This window comes from Perissodus microlepis, chromosome 14, assembly GCF_051167445.1.
Source record: "Perissodus microlepis isolate ML-2025 ecotype Zambia chromosome 14, ASM5116744v1, whole genome shotgun sequence".
Classification (NCBI taxonomy): Eukaryota; Metazoa; Chordata; class Actinopteri; order Cichliformes; family Cichlidae; genus Perissodus; species Perissodus microlepis.
In genome coordinates, this window is record NC_140474.1 from 9,568,222 (window position 1) to 9,583,358 (window position 15,137).

The window sequence follows — 15,137 nt, forward strand, 5'->3', positions numbered from 1 at the left end:
CAAGGCAAGATAAGAGCCACAGCCTGAATAACAGAGGTGACTTTTACTAATATCCATTACTGGCCTGGTGATAATAACCAGGACATCAAGAGCTTAATTGGCTTGGGGAGAGAGTATGTAAATGTCACATCCCAGACTGTTTTAGTTAATAAAAGATTAGCAGTCAGAAGTCTTTCTCTGAGGTGCTGTAACACCCAAAGGTTGACACAGCCCAGCTGTTCATTTCTAGCTGGCTTACACAACTGCAAAATCAGTAGAAATAAGTATTGTTCCAGCGATGTTAAGGCCAAGGTTAGGAGAAAGTGATTAGCTCAACAATGTCCGTTTGAAATCTGTTAATAGAAGCTATAGAATAGAATGCTGACCAGTGGTGGAGCAGGGGGGGGCGGCTTACTGGGCTTAAGCCTGGGTTGTTTTTTCAGAAGCCCGGGGTCTTTTGGAGTGTAATTTTTTCATAGTTAGATGCCTGGCTGACAACTGTATAAAACAAAAACTACACACAATATTCGAAGCACATAGTGCACACTGTGGGAATTTACGACTGTGCGTAAATCCCCCCTAATATTGGTATGATCCGAGCTCAGACACTAAGCGAATGAGCGAGGGGGCGGGGGGGAGCTGCTGCCTGCGAGTGCGCTGTTGGAGAAACGCAGCCAGGCAGACAGAGGAGAACTGAAGTTCGACCAGGTACCAAAGCAAATCATTCGTACTGTACAACTAATGTAAATATGACGGTGAATCACGAAAGATTGATATCAAACTGATCACTTGACCCATATTACGTTACTCGTGCTTCAAGTGAATCAACAAATGGCGAAATGAAACAACAATGCTGTTTCTTTAGAGAGTCTTAGCTTACATGTGTGTTTATTTCGTATTTTCAGTTGTTACCCTCCACGGCTAAATAAATTGGTTTCAGTAATGTACTGATATACAAGAATGGACATAAGGGGCTTCTTTCAAAGAATACACTCTGGTAGATGTTATTTTATATATTATGCTTTGTATGTTGTTCAGTATATTTCTATGCAAAACAAGAGGAATTTCAATACACAGCAGTATATTCACAGTTTAAACCAGGGGCGATTCTAGGATCAGAGCTTTGGGGGTGCTGAGCACCAGGAGAGCTGCCCAGCCAGGCAAGATAAACTTTACTTGTCACAGAGACCAGAGTCTCCGTCAGTCCCTGCATCCCTAAATGTCTCCAGTTGTCCCGAGTTTTCTCTGACTGTCTCCTTGGTGCATTTAAACCCCTGTTCCTCCCTGTCCTCGTTGTCTGTTGTCTTCATCTCCGTTATCAGTCATCATAATTTTACCATCTCTGTGCAAGTCTGCAAATTTCTTTATTAAATCATAAGATTCTTAAATTCATCAAGTCTCTCTGTGCCTGGGTCCTCGTCACAAAACATGAGATCACTGTTTTGTACATTTTAACACAATTTAATGAGCATATGTTTCAGCCAGTACCTTTTGATTAGCCTTGTCTCGTGGTTTCTTGCCCTGTGGTAATCTTTATTCTGTTTTCACTGAGATATTTGAATACTAATCAATAAATCAATATTCAATTCTAAAAAAAAAAATTCTAATCCCCACATTTGTGAAAGAAAAGCAAAACACTTTTTTGAAAAGTCTGTAACAAAACCATCAAATCTGATAAAGGTTATTTAAATGCTGCCAAAGAAGAATGGATTGGAATAAAAAAAATAATGAATGATGCTCATAGTGAGTAAAAAGTAAACTGAATACATTTTTTGGACAGAGATTCACTTTTAAAGTGTATGTATAATATAATACAGATACATAAAAATACACTCCAAAAATAGAAGAGTCCTTTAAATGTACAAATGTACAAAATATTAATTTAAAAAATTATAAAAATGGAGGCAACTGTGCCTATGGTACAATGTATGAAAAGATCTTTACTGCAGATACTACTAATATGGCGTTGCAGATTTTTTCTTTTATTTTAATCTATGTCACCTCACCTTGAGGTTGGCAAATCTATCACTGTTTGGTGGTCAAATCTCTCAAGCAGTTTAACAGTTTCTGTTTTGCCTGTCACTATTCCCTGTCTGTTTTCTTATCTGGTTCTTCCTGAACTTTCTCCTCACGTTCCCCTCCTTCCTCTCTCCCTCTTTGGACTGACAATCATACCCAAATAGATTTTATTAGATGAAAAAATTCAATTAATATGAAAAAAATACTATTGAAATCACTAATAAAAAAGTCCTCTCTCAATGTACTTTCAACCAAAAGGCTAATAACCAAACCACATGAACATCTAATAAAAGACATAAATACTGAAACTCTGATCCAACATTATTCTTGATTGACGGATCATTTGTTCTTACACTTTTACCTGAATGTGGCTCCTTTTTTGAAAAAAAACTTCCTTATATCCATTATGAACCTGGCTGTCTCTCTGCACACACACACACACACACACACACACACACACACACACACACACACACACACACACACACACACACACACACACACAACAGGAGTTATAAGGTTAATGGGAATCCAGTCAGTTAGCTAGTAAGTACCTTGGGTTTAATATCGGCACATATGACAAGATAAGCAGCTTCTCTCATTCCTTTTCAAACAGGGCAGTGGTAACAACAGCAGGCTACAGATAATTTTAAGTTTTATATTTTAAATAGGCTATATACATTTCAATGCGAGCAACAGGACGGTCAAATGTCACTGATTTTACTACTGAGTAGGACGGATTGTAGGGTAGCAAACATCGTCGGAAAACACGTTTTCAACACTGCAGGTTACCTGGGTGTAATGTTTTTCAGCTAAAAAGAAACATGGTCTGACTCCTATCTAACTATATAAAGAGTAACTGAAGGTTAAATGCAGCTAACATGTCCTGTTTTAAGCCAGGCACTAACACCTCCGCTCCGCTGCGTCTCAGCCACTATCGCTCTGGCACAAAGGGCACCAGAGCCAGAGCAGGGGAGAGGCGAGCTGGAACCAACCATTTTGGGGGAGGGGGCATCTATACTTTTGTTGTTAAAATATTACATCTCAACCAAGTACTGTATGCTTTTTATATTTTTTTTGTTGTGTATCACACAAACAGCAAATATTGTCAAAAAAAGTAAGAAATCTTTGGGGGTGCCTTGATTCATTTTGGGGGTGCTTCAACCCCCTCCCCAATCCCACATGCATACTATCCTTTAGGGCTAAGCCCCGGGTGTATCAAATGTCTGCCTCCGCCTCTGATGCTGACAACACCTTTAGATTCTACCTTTGTCATCGACCCAGCTAGCTGCCGTTCCTCTTCATGTGACATCTATTTACAGCCTAATAATAGTGACACAGCTCAGTGAAGAATGACATTGGCTACACAAAAAAGTCCATATAAACCCTGTGGCTCTCACGACCACTACAATCAAACTGAGACCAAAGGACCAGAGGCAGGGAATAAAAAAAAACAAAACTAAAAAAACCTGTCATTTTATCCAGCTCTGTACAATTACAGCTGACAACTTCTAAATCCTGTAAGCTGTCCATCACATCAAATAGAGTCTGCAGCACCTGGCTGGAATGACTGTTACAACTGAAAATCTTCTCAAGGATTTAAAGCTCAGAGGTAGGTGAAGTAAGAAGGAGAAACTGGGGAGGTGTAAGAGTTATGGCCGGCACCTCAGAAACTTTGGACGTGCAGGGTTCTTGTGTACACGTTTACTTATTATGAGCTCAAACAAACAACACAGTCTGTGCCAAATAATTCTAACGTGCTTTATCTGTGTCCATTAGTTACTTATTTAAACAGAATACAGTCATAGAGAATACACTGCGTCTTGAATTCTAAATACCAGCAGGAATTCTCCAACGATGCTTTCCCAGATTTGTAAGAAAGTGTATTTTTTTTAGTCTTTCAAAACAAATAAGTAGCAGTGACCGCTGACAAGTCTACAGTGTTCCCTTCGGAACAGTTGTGCGAGGAAAAAAGGGGAATGGCAAGTGCTGACATTGGCAGGATTAGATGGATTGTCTCCACCTCAATTACACTACTTGAACCTATTCCCATACTGAGTTTGGATATTAGCATCGGGGTCAGGGACAGACACTATGTCAGAGTACAGTATCTGTGTCAAATCTTTTTAATTAAGTGTCGGTGGGTGTGTCGCTGCTTTGCTCAGCTCATAACAAAGATCCCATTCATCCTGGAGCCCTAGTAATGGGGGAGATTACTTGCTAAATCTCAGCATGTCTATCTCCCAACAGATTTAACCTCCACTGAGCTGAGCTTACATAGTGAATACCCCTACACCACCTCTAAATGTCCTTCTGCTGAGTTCGCTAAATGAATGTGCACGTAGGTGCGTGCGCATATGGTTTCACATAAAGCAGTGCATTTTAAAGCCCCAAGTGAGGTACCAGTCTCTTGATACTGCACGGTACAGCAATAATACCAGCTGCAGGAGACTAACAGCAAAATCAGATAAGCAGTTTGCCAATCCCTCATTGTGTAGATAACACGTACCCTACGTCAAAGCAAAGGAGAATGAGGGGTAAAAAAAGAAACTAATTAAAACAGAATTCACTGCTCTCGAGTCCACACTAATGGGTTTCGATTAATCATCAAACAATGGAGAGAAAAGGGGAAGAGGAAAAATCCTGTTATAGTACCCCTCTTCCTTCATCTCTTTTTTTCTCTGTCCTTCTCCTTTCAGGTAAAAATCACCTTTGTATACTCTCTCGATACAATCGATACATCTACCTTTACGTAATTATAGGACCGAGATTTAAAACAATGCCTTCAGCGCTAGCACTTTTCACTGTGGAGGCAAGATTATACAGGGATGCCTCTAGGCTTAGATCTATATAGATTTAACTTGAGAAAAAGTTACGTGTTTTGTAAATGCACTGTGTGTGGTTTGTGTTTGGAGGTTTGCGGCTAGGTTGAGGTTGCTGGTGTGATCGCTCACATGTACGATTTCTAATTGATTGCTATATTGTTGCTGGGCAATTGTGCCAAGAGAGTGTAAGTGCTGGAGATGGTTGTTAGTTGTTGTGCTATCTGACAAATGGGAGGTATTTTTAGGCCCTATTACAGCGGGAATGTCTGACTGTTTCAAGGACAAAATAAAAAAAAAAGCTCGGCATGATTTTCTTACTCCTTCACAGCGTCCTGCAAAGTTAAAAAGCATCCAAGTAGCCCAGTTTTCCTCTTTCCTTTCCTTCACATGTAATGCAGTTTTGCACTATATAAATTAAGTACCAAGCCTGCTTTTTTTTTTTTTTAACAATTTCTAGTGTATTTAGATAGGATGTCAGATGTTTTCTTGGGTGTTTTTGGTCATGGTCGTAGCTTTCAGAGTAACTACGCAAGTTTGACAAGTTGCATTTAATGGTTGTTTGGATGTGCTGCTTTCACAGCTGTCACAGAAAAAGTGCTATTAATCTTAGCAGTAGTAGCTGTATTAATAGCAGAATTTCCAGAGGTGAAAGTATGCAATCAATTCATCTATTTAATAACAGGCCCAAGATGTGACGTTGCACCCTGGTGCGAAACACACAACACAGTGCTTTTTTCTGCAGTTAAATTAAATTATCAAAGGATCCCTCTTGGCTGAAAATAATATGCCTTGAATGAAAGAGATTGAAGGTTCCTGAGGAGATGAAGCCAATACCCTAGTCCCCTCAGTGCAGATAATTTTATTTTGCCAGGTCGATGGAACTAGAAAGCAGTATTCGTTTATCTCCCCTCGTTCAGCATTCCACAGAGGCAACTCCATAGAAAAAAAAAAAGGACTGTATCAGCCTTGAAATATATTGGATGAAATGAAACACTGGAGAATTCTGCCTCCTTCTCTCTCTCTGATCTGATGCTTTTCTCAATTCATGAAACCACTCTTTAAAGGCCATCACCATCTGATCTGTGGAAAACTCCACAGGGAGGCTTCGAGTCTCGTGTGTACTCACAGCTTCAGCATCTCTGCGCATAAGAGGGTATGATCAGGCTGATTAAAGAATCAAGGCTGAAGTGTTTGTATTTCTAGGTATGCACACGGAAAGGAGGGCATACAGAGAGAGAGATACACGGCTGTATATAGATTGTGTTCTTCTAGTGGCCTGGCCGTGCTGTGTTGTCGCCTCACTGACACAAATCAATAGTGACACTTCCTTAGAGCAGGATTGCAGATGTTGCCAAGTGGCAGTGGAGCTGAGAGCCCACTGACCTCTAGGCTCTCCTGCAGCTCTGTCATTTCCATCAGTGTCACAGAGCAGGTGTGTGTAGTCAGTGGAACTGTCACAGAAACATTTCGTCTCCGCAGTCAAATAAACACACGTTCGAGGCAAGGGGCAGCGAACATATACAAATATGCTTATATGTTTGGGAGAAGATGGAAATCAGATCCATAGAGAAATTTCAATGACAAAAGTCTGCTAAGATCTAGAGGGATGGGCTTCTGTGGAGGGGGCCATTAGGCTGTTGTGGGAACAATACCACTGCCATGACAGATTCAGAGCCCTTCATTGCCAGCACATAGTGAGAGATGACAGAGGATGTCAATAGCTCATTTCCATACTCAGCAGGCCAAACCCCCCATCCAGCAGCTGATTGTGCTGCTGTAAAACCTGCTACACTCCAGTGACTCACATCATTGGACTCCCCAAGACAAGATGGCCCAGAATCATCTATCTCCCAAAAAATCCCCTCCATCTTTCCCTTCCTCGTGTCCAAAACGCAAGAGACAAAATTCAATCGAGCAAACTGTGTTGCAGTTTTCTGTCCAAACTAACCATGACCACAATACCAACCAGGTCCAGGATTTATTATTCAAAATGAATACATCCTCTTTTTTTTTTATTCCGTTGAGTTTTAGGAATAAAAATTATTTACCTTCTTGAAAGATGATAATCTAGTGTGGCAAAGGCCCCTGCTGTAAGTAAAAATGATTTTCTATCACCCATCTTCCTCTATTAATACATACTTTTAATTACCCTGCACAAGATCAATAGAGAGCATGGTGTATTTAACTTTTAGCTTACTGCTGAAAAGGTCAGCATCATAAATATCTCTCAATAAAACACAGGGAGGAAAATGCCAAAGTGGGAACAACAGAAAGGGAGTGGAATGAGGAAGAAAGCCAGCAGACAAAGATAGGGAGTCACTTGCATTGAAAAACAACAACAACAAAAGACTGGAAAGGAAAGACTGTGCATGAAGTAGAAGCAAAATGGGAAAGCCAAGAAAGGAAACAAGCAATCTTTTATAAACATTCTCTTCAAGTAGTAACACAGAAACACACAGAAATTACAACATGTAAAAGGACAGGCTGAAAAAAGCTGCATCCAACCTGTGATAATCACACTCATTAGAGGTTCTCTGGAGTTCCTGACTCCATGGACAACTCTGCTAAAGACTAATGAGTGCTGAATGCAATCCTTAAACCTCACTTAGAATCAATAATTCAGGAAGCTCAGGCAATTAATGCTTAACAGATTCCAGGTTTTGCTTATGAATCCCATTCGTTACCCATTAAAGTACTGAATGAGTCGAGAATGGATTTGATATCACTTTAAAACATTTTTTTTTCTAATTTCTGTAAAGCTGAATTTTTGGGAATATGTTTGCTTTCATATCTTATTTGGCAATATATGCCACGACTGATTGCATTTCTCAGGATGGTTGCCTGCTTTTTAAATTGCTTTTTAAATGAAATGAAATAAAGCCATCAGCTTTGTTCAGGTGTTTGAGCGGGTTTTCCACTAATCACATGGCTATAGATTTAATCCCTGGCTTCTCCACAAGTGTCCTTGGCCAAAATACTAAACAGGATGCTCCCAGTGGCTGGTGAGCACCTTGCATGACAACTGCACCTCCATTGTAAGTATGTGGAAAAAGTGAACGAGACACAAAGCAGCAACGCAAAGGAGTTTGAGAACTTCTAAGAAGAAAAGACCTATAAGTGCAACCCATTTACCACTTGAATAAAGGAAAGACACAGACACAATAGAGCATTGTCACAAGCAAGCAGCAAAGCACTGTTTGTAGGGAGGGAAAAAAAAAGGAAAATAAGAAATACTAGTTAGAAAAAGGAGTTCAGTCAACATCTTGTGAACATTGATATGCATTCTATCTTCTCGCGTGTCCTCTTGGCCTGGAGAGACTGGCTCTGAGCCACTGAATAAATATAATATAGCTGCATACGGGACAGTAACACAGCTTTCCTAGGATTAACGACTGCTATAGTGATAATTGGATTTAAATTCAGGCATTTGGGTTTTGTTCTGAAAAAGGAGATGTAGAATAGAGTTAGTATATAACCTCGACTATATAACAGTATACATTTAGATCCACATTTAAAACACAGCTTTGGGCAATACACCTTGGATCTGCCCTATGCTGGTACATTCCCTGAAAAACAATTTAAGGTTATTTATTTATTATATCAACTTTCTAGTACATCAATTTAACATTTTAATAAACATTTTGAAAATGAAAGAAATATACTAGAAAAAAAGACCACACACAGATACTGGTGATGACCCAAATAAACAGCAAAGGTACCATTAGACTATATTAATGTAATTAATGATGTCTGTATTAAGGTTTCCATTCTATTCTTATAATATGCTGCTAATTAATGTGTCCCTAATAGAAGGGGAAAAAAAGACAAAAGTTCAAATGTTTTATGACTTCTTATGAAGTCAGATGTGCTTTTCTTACTTCTTACTCTCAGTATCCTTTAGAAACAAGCTACAATAATACATTTTGAAATCATGCCCCGACAGCCAGCTGCGATACCTCTAATTAACCTCACACATCTCCACTGATGGTTTTAAAATTAGCCTAATAGTAAAGTAAGTAATGGATTACTATGGTTTAAGTGGTGACCTGGACAGATTTTAGTCAAAACTGCCTCATTTAGCCATGTATGTAAGTTATAAACACTGCGTTGGATCTACCTAATAAAAATAATTGGAATTGGCAGAAAAGTTATTCTTGTTTAGATGTTTTACCTCCTGATACAGTATTTCTAAATGGCACAAACAATGTACGTGAACTTCTTATGAAGTTGGAGATAGTTTTCTGTTTTTCTTACATGTATTGCTATTCATAACTCAGACTTCTCTGCTGTGCCAGTATGCATATAAAACACACGTTTTATCCATTTGATCTTTTTCCTCTTTGGACTAGCAGTGTGATAGTGAAATGAAATGACTGAACTGATTAAGCTAGACAGATAAAGGCCTTACAAGCTTTGGATTGTTTAATTGTTTTTGTCATGCTGAACAATAATTTATTTTTTTTACTTCAATACAAACTGATCAAGAGAAAAAAAAAAATAAGATGAGAGACACAAACCTATTGTAATGTAATACAATAGTCTCATTTCGAAATTTGCTCACTTTTATCGACAAGTTGAAGACACGTCCTCCTGCCGGGATAGATTTATGATGGTACTTTGGAGCTTCAATGAAAGCCCAAACAAAACCTTGGAAATTAATGTGCAGAACACATTTAACCGAGTAAAAAGAAAAAAAAAATCAGATTCCATTCAGTGATAGCGCAGTGGGACAGACTTGCAGCCCTGGAAACTGATGGGGAACATGCACATCTAAGCATCTATCTGTATTTGAAGAGTTCTATACCCAGTGCATTTAGGTAGGTCACACTCTCAACAATTTAGTTATCTGTTGTTAAGATGTAGCATGCTGCATTTTTAAAGCACTACTTATTGCACAATATGGCCGGTGGGCTCACACTGTTTTTTTTCCATCTATGAATATCTGTAGCATGTACATACTACACATAATGCATTTACTTTATTTAAAGTCTGCACCCTGTACTCCCTCTGAAGAAAGATTGCTAAATGAATGACTTCTAATACCCATCAAATGTTACTGGGGCTTTTAAAATAAACAATCCAGTCAGACCTCCTGAAGTTTGCTGTATTGTTAAAACAAAAGGGAGTCTGGCTCTCCTTGATTCATCTTTTACATTCCTGCCCACAAACAACATTCTCTGCAGGCGAGCGTAGCTTTTCTGGTGTGACAAAGGGAATTACTATGGCAGTGCCAGATAGTGTAGCTCCATTTTTCAGATCGCTGTCTGTTTGTATTTCCTTTCTGTGCCGAGGTGCCAAATGAGAGCATTACGAAGTTGCTTTTGTGTGCTTTTGCGTCTGTGGTGACCCAGTTGAATGAACAGGCAGAGGTCCAGAAAGCGGGCTCCAAACTCCTCTGCAGTCTCCCGAAAATCACTCTCAGATGGTGATTGTGCGAGTCCCCTGAAGCGTGAAAAGCATGCATGAGATCTTTTTATTTGCTCTACTTATGAAATTCCTGGTTGCTGTCAAGTCGTTGAAGAAAGATGGGACTTTATTTATGAAGTCTGCGAAACTCTCAAGATTAAATTTTCAAGGTACGCATAAGCAAAACCCATTTTACTATTTTGATTTTGCAGTACACAGTAAAAAACCAAGTGTCAATTTTACACTTACAGAGTTGATTTTAACTCTGCTTCAGATAACATTTGGTCCCACTCAAAATTAGAGTTAAATTTACTCTATGGCCAGTGTTAACTTTTCAGTGTACTCAATTTAGTGTCAAAATTAACAACAAAATGTGTAAAAAAATTTAACACTGAGGGTTATTCACACTGTTCAGAGTAATTTGATTACACTTTATAGAGCTATTTTTACTCCAAATTTAGTTTAATAATAACACTGATGTGTAATAATATATAATTTTTATTTCTCTGTAGTGTGATTTTTTCATATTCATCTTATGATGCTATATTACTAAATAACTGTGATCTATCCTACATTATGGAAATAACAACAAAGTAACAGCATTTATTATGTTTCTCATTTCAGTGTCATTTAATTAACGTAACAAACCTTTACAATTCACAGTTCTATGATGCTCACTAGAGAAAGCAATATGACATTTCCCCAATGTCGTAGTTGTTTGCAGAAAAGTAAAAAAGTTGGTCAGGGATGAACTGTATGATGTACCAAAGACATAATGGGCCCTAAAGAGTTCATCAATCACAATGAAGGTGTGAATGCTGCTTCTTGTGGATCCCTGAGTAAGAAGGTAGGGCTGACTGCTTCGGGTGATGTTGTCTAGATGCTGCTGTACACTGGTTCCAGCCTACAACAACACATTAAACAACAGTATTAAGTGACTATCGTCTGACAGTAGATTAGCTCAACTCACTGTCCATGAAAATAGAGGTGATGGAAAGTATATTTTAAACAACATACCTTTGGGAATTTGATGAGATTATTGACAGCTTGAGATGCAGACATCTTTCCTGGTCTCTTTCGCCCTTGTGTAGATGGTGGTAGCAGATGTAGCAGCAGCAAGATAGTAGACAAGTCACTGTCCCAGCCTACAGACGAATAAACAAAGAATTATTCCAAAAATACATTGAATTGACAGAATTACCTATATAACCAACAATAGCAAATAAAAACAGTCACAATCATACCATTCTCAACTTCAGTACCTGACTCAGCATTGCACATTAACTCCTTTACAACCTTTGCTTTGAGATTGATGGGCCACCTCTCCAAGAATTTGCTCGCAGTGACCTCACAAAACAGGAGTCGGAAATCTTGTTCTATCTGTAATGCAAAAATACAGAACATAGAGAGGTGTTTGATTGAATCCTGCCTACAAATTACATCCGTATCATTTAAATGATAAGTGAACTTACTTTTGGGAGATTTGCAAACTGAGACACTTCTTTCCTCTACAGCTTTTCTTTGAATGGTCTTCAACCGCCATGCAATGTATCCTGAACCGCTCTCTGGATTGTATTAATGTTTCTATGTAATTAAATAAACGAAGAAGGACTATGTTATCAACACTTCTGAGGGCAATTATGTATTTAATGTTGAAAAGTTCCCTTTACTTACATATCCATGTTGTGAATATGGGTCTTCCAGATATGGAGACAGAGCAACAATGCCCTGCGCATACATCACTCTTACGCTTTTAGGGGGAGATGTCCTAATGTATAAATTCAATAATTGGCATTAAACATCACAATTAAAAATAATACAATGTTAAAAATGTTTCTTTATATCTTACATTTTTGATTCTTACCCATGTTATTCTGTCATCTCAGCCTCAAGTATGTTTCTCATCCGTCTTCTGGTTGCATCTCTCAGAGATTTGGTTTTTCCATACTCTTAAACCTTTCTATAAAATAGAAACATTACTTAATATTACTTAACATGTCATTAACATTGCTATCAGTTAATTTACACAAAATACATATTTCTTACTAAATAATGAGCAAAACTCTAAAGTAGTGTATGCCTTTGGCATTTGCTTAAAATAATATAAACCAGTAAAGTTAACTTTATGGTAATGTTACCCACTTTTTCTGAAAGTACGTTCGCTTATGTAAGCTAATTAGCGATTATTAGCTTACTGATAAACGGTAATTTAGTTGTTCAAACTGTGCGATTTGACATGTGACAATGATATTATTTAGACAGCATTTAGAAGAAATACATAGTTAAAATGTTTTAGGTTCATATTAACGCAGTGAGAAGATAACGAACATCTGAACTTTTAGCAACTGCTAGCATGTAGCTACTGGAATGTCATTAAACCTATGGGTAAATGCTGCTAACATGTCCTCACTCAACATCAGTGAAACTATAAAGAGCTATTTAGTTTAAAAATACCTTTTAAACAATGTTACCAGTATGGGAATGTTAACTTCACTTACCTGACTGTGGCAGCTCTTCGGAGAAAATTCCATGTGCATCAGAGCTCTGAGACCCCACACGCCTGCGGACTGGTACTAATCAACACTGTGTGGAGTTAAGTCTTCACTGCGTGACTAACAAACTTTACACTGACTTTTAACTCTGATGTTAGAGCTGGTTTACTCCTCATAGAGTTGTAAATACTCTATCTAGGTTAAAATAGGTTTACTCTGAAATATTGACACTCCATTTTTTACTGTGTACTTGCCATTTAAATTTCACACTGTCCAATATTACTCAGTTCAGGTTTTATTATTCATGATTTTATCAAGCAATAATGTCAATTCAATTCTTTCACCATACAGCGCTCTTTAAAATTGAACTATATTAAGCAATAGTTCATCCCTTTGGATGTCATCTGGAATTACGGGTTAGTTCTACTGAGTTAGTCTGATCTGAATTATCAAATACAGTAACATCAAAATACTGTAAATCAAATTGAATACAAGAACTCCACTATCAAAGACAGCAATACCTGTATTTATAATCAAGTACATACAAATATGAATACTTTTAGGAATGTATGGATGTTTATCATACTCCATTTGCCTATGAAATGAAATGTAGGTCAATTAATTGTTTACAATCTCTATTTTTTATTAGTAAAGGGAAAAAATTGTGCTTAGACTAAATATGATAACTATTTAGTCTTGTTCCATTACATGGTGCTGTACTATTGCTACCCGGTAGTTAAAAAAGCCAGTGTTCTTATTGCTATGATATCATACCATGCAAAAAAAAAAAAATGGTAGAGACACAAATAACTTTTACTGTGGTAAAGCACACAGTAAACCAATGCAACAACCTTTTTATTATCTTGTTATTATAATTATAGTGTACATTATTGCAGAGAATGTTCATCAGAGCACGACCTTCAGTGTCTGGGGCTGTTTGGAGTCAAATGTGAAGCCGCCAGCATGAGATGCTGGATTGCTGCCTTTGGATTAGGGAAGGGTTGTTTCCCTAAAGAAGTTTTACTATACTGTTCAAAAGTAATGGTACATGGCAGCGTGACCTGGAGAGATAGCTTGCTGTGGCTTCAGCAGCAATGCAGGTATTGTACAGGTTAGCAGAAAGGATAAGCTTTTAATCTTTTAGTTGATCTACACTCACCAATTAACATGTAGCAACTATATTGACATAATAGCATCATGCAACAGTTGCTACAGATTTCCTGGCTTCACATCCATGATGTGAGCCTTTCACCACATCCCAAAGTTGCTCTGTTATACTGGGATCTGGTGACTGTGGAGGCCATTTGAGTACACTGTAATGTTCAAGAAACTAGTTTGAGATGATCTGAGTTTTGTGACACGGTACCGTAACCTTCTGGAAACAGCCATCAGAAGATGGACACACTGTGCTCATACAGAACTGAGCATGGTCAGTAAAAATAGGCTCAAGTGTTTAATCGATGTCTGGTTTATGCTTGGTTTGATATTCAGCAAGTTTTTTCACCATGTCTGCATGCCTAAATATAGACAAATAGGTCACCTTGAGATTGACTGATTAGATATTTGTTCTATTGAGCAGTTGAAAAGATATACCTAACAAAGTGCCCAGTGAGTGTATGTTCCAGTCCTAACCTGCTCTCATGAGCTCTAGGTAGTTTTTGAAAGAGTGAGATCAAGCAGACAAAATTTGTGATAGCTGTGCTAAGGCTTAGAGATAGGGTGAGGAGCTTGTACATGCAGATGGAGCTCAGAGTAAATCTGTTGCAAGACCCAGACTTCACTGGATTTTATACATCTCATCTCACCCCAATGTTCCTAGGAAGTAGGATGTCTGAAACCCCCTGTATAGCCTCTACACCCAGGACCCAGCCAGAGATAAGTGGTAGAAAACAAATGGAACAATGGGGTGTAATGAATGGATGAAAAAAAAACCCATCAGGCTAAAAGTAATTAAGTTATAATTCTACAGTTGTGGCTATAAGATTGAAACTATATTTGTTGACATATTGTCAACTAGTAAAATGACCTTTGGGGTCCAAAATAAGTTCCAGTCAGATCTAGAACTAAATCATTTGTATTTTTTAATTAAGCATTTGAAATTACTGTAAAGTGGTACACATAGTATATGTTGACTAATTTTCTTTGTGTCCTTAGCTGTATCTACAGCAGATAAGGACATACTGTTTAAGCATATGCTCCCTTGTCTGAGCACTGCAAGTACAGGATAATGTGATTCAGGTTTTCAGTTTCCCTCCTAAACACTAATTTGTTATTTTCCAGTTTCCTTCTGCTTTTAAGTGTTTTATTAGCAAACCACACACACACACAGAATATTAAAAATTACACACGCTCCACAAACACACAAGTTTTTTTTTCACTTTCTATTTTTTACTACTAATTAGGAATAAAAGACTTA

General features: G+C 38.0%; 1 protein-coding gene and 1 long non-coding RNA gene across 2 annotated transcripts in view; both read right to left on the reverse strand.

Annotated features, from left to right (window-relative positions):
* b3glcta (beta 3-glucosyltransferase a) overlaps positions 1–15,137 on the reverse strand; it is a 79,068-nt gene that overhangs the window by 31,792 nt on the left and 32,139 nt on the right. The window lies entirely within an intron of this gene.
* On the reverse strand, positions 10,633–15,132 carry LOC146373417 (uncharacterized). Its single transcript, XR_014802187.1, has 6 exons — positions 12,094–15,132; positions 11,904–11,997; positions 11,702–11,813; positions 11,492–11,609; positions 11,247–11,374; positions 10,633–11,133 (listed from the first exon to the last, which is right to left on the reverse strand). It is a non-coding gene; the product is annotated as an uncharacterized LOC146373417 (long non-coding RNA).